General features: G+C 44.8%; 1 long non-coding RNA gene across 1 annotated transcript; it reads left to right on the top strand.

The window, feature by feature from the left end:
- Positions 1–2,174: 2,174 nt before the first annotated feature.
- Positions 2,175–6,088, top strand: LOC142777161 (uncharacterized). The gene is made up of 4 exons (XR_012887953.1): positions 2,175–2,517; positions 2,580–2,684; positions 2,740–2,853; positions 3,149–6,088. It is a non-coding gene; the product is annotated as an uncharacterized LOC142777161 (long non-coding RNA).
- The last annotated feature ends 1,479 nt before the right edge of the window (positions 6,089–7,567 follow it).

The raw sequence follows: 7,567 nt of genomic DNA, 5'->3' as shown, positions 1-7,567 counted from the left end.
GTTTGCTCATTTGTGTTTTTTAGCGTGTTATGACACCGCACATTACACCTCTACTGATTCTCCCCCATATAAATGCGATCGCCGCGGCCGGTATCGAACGCTCGACATTCGGGACAACAGCTGAGCACCCTATAGCCATTGACCCACTGAGGCGTACATATCATAGAGAAAGAAAAAGACAAGAGAGGACACTCCGCGAAACCTGGCCTCAGGAAGTGCGGCACGACTACGTAACGAACTAGTGCTCTCACCAAACGTCAGAGGGCGCAAGCGCAAAAAAAAACAGTTATAATCAATGCAACAGAATCGTTTTTACAAAATAATAATTATACGCCCAAATCTGGTATGTTCTTTATACATAAAAACAATTTATTCAACACACCTTACGCAATAATTTTTCTTCAGCCGTACTGTCATAAACACCATCCACCCAGCGACAAGCCCATGCATGACTGACAGCGGGAAGCTTTCGTCGCTTTCGTCCACGTCGGCTGCGTCGGCGTTTTCGTGCGTGAGATAACAGGTGAGGCACGTTTTCAAGCGAAGCTTGTTGAATGACGTGTTGTTAGGCTTGTTGGGTCATTTTTTCACAAAACGGTTACACCTACGCGAATAAGACACCATGCAACAAACATAGAAAGATGCACACACACACGTTGCGCTTCGTCTGTGGAGTTTGTTTTTTACGTGGCGTCTCGTTCACGCAGCTGTAACCACTTTCTGAAGCTTGTAAGGACGGGGAGGTTCGCTAAAAAGAAAGTTTGCGGCTCTATGCGGCGGCTAGACGGGAACATTGTGCAACGTATGCAGTATAGCAAAGGCGGCCCGGCGTCAAGCCGAAGCGACGCGTGCTGCGTCTGCCACGGACGCGAGCGTCTGTGATGCGCTGAGCATAGCTGGGCAGCTAGGTCATAGGCTCGGTGGCTCGGTGCAAAATATTGAGAAGCGTTCGCTGGGCCTCGCATGCTTCACGACGCGTTTCCCGAAGGCTTGGAACACGAATAATTCTTGGTGTGCTGGAGGCAAATCTGGACTAGCCAAGTGGCCATCATCTTCGTTTCATCGCTAGCCTTGTGCCACTAGTGCAAGCTGCCCACAATTTTTTTTGACGTTTCCAATATAATTTTACCGCACAAATTTCAACTACGATTTTTCTTCCCAATGTACTGCTGATACTGCGTACACACGAAGGTGTTCTAAAGTTCCCAGGCCGCGATACCATTGCATTACAAAGGATAGCGGCCTGGAAACTTCTGAAGATCTTTGTACGTGGTCTTGACGTCTATCGTTGTAAGTCAGAGTTTTATGGTAAGAGATGTATTACACTGGTTTTGTATTGTGCATCGATTAGCTAATCATTCAAAGGGGTTTGCTGGTACACTTATGACGTGCACATATCTTTTTCGTAATTTGACAGCGAAGCATCCACTTACTAACATTTTCAGACCGCGCTGATGCCATGCCGTCCGGCGGTCCAAGCTACGGCAGCTACTGCTGTGTATCGTGGTGCTTCAACAATGGCAGAACCCACAAGAAGCCTGGGACGAGTTTTTCCCGCATACCACGGGACGGCAGGTGTGTTAAAGCTTTTGTATGGTTTGCATGTCTTTAGGCTTACTGTTCGTACTTGCTCAGTGAGGGTAACAATAAAAAATCACTATTCAAGCAAGCACTTCCCCTTTCAGCTGATACTTCATTGCCAATGCAGGATGAAAGCATGGATGCAGTATGCTGGACTGCGATGATCTCCTGAGTAAGCCGGCCTGTCTATTGTACGCAACGTACAGGGTTTGTAGCGACCATTTTACTGCTCAAAGTTTCATGGACCCTGGGCACACAAGGCTTACAAGAATGGCTGTTCCCAGTGTTCAACCAGCTGCGCCATGTAAGTGATTGACTGAAACTCAAATATGTGCAATAGCAGCCACTTGTATTGAATCAGTGGCGACAGTTGGCGAAGATCTTTGTAGCCGATGGAGAAACCTCACTATAGAAGTAACACTTGGAAAGTCTTAAATTTTGTGAATTGTGGGCTATTACCTTCCTAACAGCAGCTTTACATTTCTGTCGTTTTTGATGCTCTTGACCTGCGCAACTTGTTTTGAAGGACTTTAAAGGGCTATTTCACGTTATATGCACATGTACATATACCTTTAATCAGTGAAAGCTGGCACTGTTGATAATTCCAAAAATCACAAATTACTTGTTTCCTAGTTGGTGCCTTCTCTTTTCTTCCACGTTCTAGCAATTTATGCGCTTGAAAGAGCTGTTTAAGTTTCCCCATGCTACAAGCTTTGTAGCTTGTACCAACTGCACATATATGCAGGTTCTCTGAGCGTCGCTTCAAATAGTGACTGTGACATGACTGCAGAAGCTGCACTGCAAGGTGTGGATGAGCTTCAGTTTGTGTTATTTTAAGCCTCTTACTGACACATTGTCATAATTTCATTTCTTCAGGACCTGCGGTAGAGGCTTCAAAAAGCGGCTCCCACACATTGAGGTGCACCGATGAGCAGGGTGCGTTCAGTGTCGCGATTTCTTTTTTTTACCCAAATTGACTGTTGACCAAACATCTGCAGGTGGCAGCTCCCTTGTAGCTCGTGAAAGAATTTCTGCTGACTTCGTCTTGCCGGAGAAAACTTTAACCAGTCGTTCAGCTGTCACAAAAGGAACTTGTGTGACCGGTAAGTTGTATGTTCACTTCAACACCAGAGTGGATTGATATATTGACTTCCGCAGGCCGCTCGCAAGATTGTTCCGACAGCACTGTCCGGGGCACTGAACAATCTTCACATGACCCTCCAGAAGACGTCTCCGCCAACAGCTCCACGCCTGAGTGCCCTAGAGGAAATGGTGACTATGCTTTTATTGCAGCTGTTTTTAATGTGCTATTTTATGTTTAGAACTTTCTGAGTAAACTATCCTCAAAAAGACACTACGTGTGCACTTACAAAATGTAAGGGTGGGCTTTCAGTGATTTTCATTTTTTTTGTGCATTGTCAACATTGTGAATGGTTTGTTTTTAGGTAGTGGAATCGAAAACTTTGCACCACTGAAAGTTGTGCACCTTGGGTCTGAAAGAGCGAGGAAAGTGCTCGTATGGGATTAGTTGTTCTTTGCTTTTACATCCATTTTTTGTTTATTGCAGTGCGCTCCTGTGTGCCAACGACAATTTCTCCATCGATGAAGTACAAGCAAACCATTAAACATCTGCAAGCCAAAGTAGCAGCACAGCGGAAAACTATCAAAAGACTGCGGAGACAGCCTCACCAAGCACCGTCATCGACTTCAAAAGCCCTTGGAGTTATCTGACCGCACGTCAACGAGGAGGTTTTTAAACTTATTTCTGCACATGTTCGCTTGAGGCCCAAACGCAAGGGCAAGCGGTTTCCCGTGTGGTTCAAGAATTTCGCTCTTCACTTAAACTTCCGAGGTCCGCGAGCATACAGATTTCTGGCTCCATATTTTTCTTTGCCCTCCCGGCGTTCATTAAGGAGGTGGCAAGCTAATGTAAAGATGACTCCAGGCATATAATTCCAGGAATCCTTTCTTCCATTGCAACAAATACTCAAGCTTGGAATGAACGGGACCGAGTGTGTGCTTTAGTTTTCGACGAAATAGCACTCAAAAAGATTTTGTACTATGATGCTGCAAGAGACGTTGTCCAGGGTTTTACAGATGATGGCACTCATCGCACTTCAACCATCGCTGATCGAGCACTGGTTTTTCTTCTTGTTGGTGTTTCGAGAAAATGGGTTCAACCGGTTGCTTTTACTATAGGGCACACATCAACACCATCATCTGTTATGCATAACTTGCTGGTGTCACTCATTTTGGAGCTTAGGAGCATTATTATTGCAGTTAAAGCTGTCATTTGTGATCAGGGCAGTTCAAATGTAAGTCTCACTAACCAACTAAGAGTGACTGTAGAAAAGCCTTTTGTTGAATGTAATGGTGAGTGGGTGTATTACATTTTTGCTGTTCCGCATTTAATTAAAACAACGCGCAATAATGTTCAAGCACACAAGTTATACATTGGGGATGACATCGTTAACTGGTCGCACATTGTGAGCCTTTACCAATCCTCACATGAGTTGCGGTTGCGATTGGCTCCAAAGTTGACTGAACGGCATGTTCATCAGAAACCTTTTTCTAATATGAAGGTCAGCAGAGCAACTCAGGTCCTCAGTGCATCAGTTTCGATTGCTATCATGGCAATGGTGTATGCGAAGGTGCTGCCTGCCTCGGCCATCACTACAGCTCAATTTTGTGGTCGTATGGACCGGATTTTCGATGCCTTGAACAGCTCGAGTAAGAAAAAGAACTTCGCAAAAGCTGCGGCATGCAATCATGAAAAATGATTCGGAGCTGATTGACTTCCTCCGAGGCCAGCTTCCCTGGATTGCATCATGGCAGTTTGTTGGCGGACGTCCACCACAAACCATCGTAGGTTGGCAAATTACAATTCAGGCTATTTGTCAACTATGGGATGACCTCTCCAAAAATTAAAATTTTGAACACCTGTTAACACGCAGGCTTCAACAGGATCCTCTGGAGAACATATTTGGCCCCATTAGGCAAAAACAGGGTTGCAACACCAACCCCAATGTAGCACAATTTATTTGTGGCCTGAAGCACATCTGCATAAGAAAACTCTTCAAGCTGTCAGAATACGGAAATGTCGAGGATGATGAATGTAACCTCCTCCAGGAGCAGCTCTCGCCATTCTCCCTCACCAGTGCGTCTCTTGTGGATAATGAGGAGTGTGCACAGCCACAGCCTGACGACTTTTCCGCTCTAGACGATCTCTCTGAACTTGCAATCAACATTCACTCCCAAATTATCGATGACTCCACTGCATATCATGTAGCTGGTTTTCTCATCAAACACTTCCTTCGGAATGCATGTGACGGTTGCAGTTGCCCACAGTTACTGAAAGACGACAGTGCGACGCTTAAGGGTACCCACCAGTATTTCACAATGCTCAAAGCATACCACGTCCTCAGCAAAACTTTTTGGAAATCTCACTGTTCCATCAGAAGCAGTTTTGCATACGTACAACAACTTTAATCTTTCTTTCTTGCCATGATTGAGGCCACTGCACATCACCTGAAAGTGTGCGATGTTTTGTATCACCATCTGTCAAGTGTTGGCGATTTTCATTTCTGCTCTGCTGGGTGTCGCGCGAAGTTTCTGAAAATGTTTTGCTGGGTTCGTTTATGTTGGCATGTGCGTTTTGTGAACCGAAACTTAGATAGAGTTACGTTCCAGTCTTCAATCTCAGGCATGCAGCTTGACAAGTTCAAAGGTAAGCAATTAGCGGCGGGTTTACACTAAAGTATTCGAGTTGAGCCGAATCCTGCAATAGCTTTGTTATGTTATTACTTCGTTACAGCAGACTTCATTATGGTCTTATATGCTTATATTCAGTTCAACTGGACTAACCACTCCTTCGTTGCATACATTGTTTTGGTTACCCGCTATGAGGAGTAGGGACACTGTGTATTCGCTCGAAGTGATTTCCATAACCTTAAAAAGAATGTTGGGTATCCTGTCTGTATTTTTGTAGCAAATGCGGGCGAACTGTACACTTTACTGTGGGTCGCTTGGTCACTGTGTATGCTTTATCTCTCCAGCTAATGCAATATATAGATAACAAAACCACTTGTTGAAATGTCTTCGAGCGGGTAAGGAACACAGTATGAAGTGGGCAGGGTTCACGTTATCACGCTTTGCGTATTTTAGCTTCTCATCAACCTCCTCATCTCGCCCATCAAAATTTTCAAAAGAATACCCAAACTTGTAGCGTTTGATGGGGCTGCAGACGCTGCCATTTTATTTTTATATAGCTTGTGAGTGATAACGTACGCTGTAGAGCCATTGTGAAAAATAATGAGCCAAAGTGGTTTCCTTCTGCTATTTATTAGCCCTGTAATACCGCTCTCATTACACCAATTAAGGTCCACAATTCTGGATAAGTGATGACTACAATCTATTTTAGCTCGCAAGCGTCACAGCAACACCCAGACGCAAATCACTTGGGATCTTAAGTTTTTGATGAAAGCGACGCATAAGAAGAGCCACAAGACCTGCCAGTGTTGCAGCATAAAGTTTGTCTTTCACGTAGTGAACAAGCTGCAAAGCCCTAGGTTTCTGAGGACAAGCAGGCATCAAGTCTGCTTTTTTTTTTTCATTTTAAGCTAGCTGTTCTTAAGCACAGCTAGCACACTGCACATTTGCCTTTCTGCTATATTGTGTCGTGTGGTTTCTGTGTGCTCTTTTTTTCTATGCATTATTTCGGTTAACCCCAGGCGTGATTCGCGACGTCATTGCTGTGTATATTTCACTTCTTCCTTCTTCATCAGCATTGTGCGCTGTGCTTTGCCATAGATCCTTACTTACCCACTAGCCCGGTGTGTCATACTTCACCAGCTTCTCGGCTTCTGCCAACTCTAGCAATGTGTGCGTTGTCTGTGTTCTCTCTGTACTTGTTACAATATTTGTTACAATTTATTTGTACGGCGAGATGCATTTGTTGTCTACCTTTGCCATATTGTGCTTTTTATATTCTCAGACTCTACCTTGCCTTTGAATAAAACATTGAGGATACTCTGTCTCTTTGACTGATATATACATTGATCACTTGCTCCAAAAGAAAAACACAAGCGCGATGAATAAAACCATAGTGAATTATCATTACCTGCATCTCTTTTTATTATAACTTAATCGAAATAAAAATTACGTCACGACCAATTCGCACGAACCACTGAACAAAACACAACAGGGAATCGCTAAATCAAAATGACCTACAAAAACTATCCATTTGGGCGATGAAAAGTGGTCTGAAATCACGAACTTTCGTCATAGCCAAACGTCGGTTACGCAAAGTAATTCAAAATTTGCGCCAGTGAAACCGAAACAGGAAGCGCACGCCACTTGCTCTCACCAACCACCAGGTGTGCTAGGGTCGATTGGGCTGCTGGGGTCTACGGGAGTGTCCACTCTTGGATTCGCTCGCAGGATTTCTAGCTGGACGATTGTGCCCTCACGATCTCCGACGCCAGCGTAGCTCCCGCCGACTGGTTCGCCCTACGCGGTCTCCTGACGCCGTGCAGCTCTCGCATTGTGGCATCCCGCCCTTGGACTGCTTCGACCGGATCCCCACTTTCCTATCTCCTTCTTTTTCCGTCGCTTGCCTGTCTACTTCTTCGTCTATTTTCCTTCTATTCTTTTTATCCCTCCTTCCCCCCCACCCCTTTAAGACACTGCGCCATGTCGCCTGAAGGCAGACAGAAATTAGGTGCCTTTTTCCTCTTCATTCTAACCACTACCACCAGTGTCCACTCTTAACCTTTTTTTTTATTTCTCTATGTAGATATCGCTTATCTTAAGAATAGCTGTTTGCCGCGGTAACGCAACAAGCTTCCTGTCAGATCACGTAGGCTTATCATCGTCGCAGATTGTCAAAAAGCCTGTATGGTCTGACCAGACGCTTGCGACATTACTGAAGAAAGACGGTGGTGTTAGCTGTCACTGCGGTGAAACCAACCATGCTCTGTGACAGGTG

Source organism: Rhipicephalus microplus, chromosome X (assembly GCF_043290135.1).
Source record: "Rhipicephalus microplus isolate Deutch F79 chromosome X, USDA_Rmic, whole genome shotgun sequence".
Classification (NCBI taxonomy): Eukaryota; Metazoa; Arthropoda; class Arachnida; order Ixodida; family Ixodidae; genus Rhipicephalus; species Rhipicephalus microplus.
Note: the sequence above shows the minus strand (reverse complement) of the source record. Positions and strands in the feature narration are given on the sequence as shown.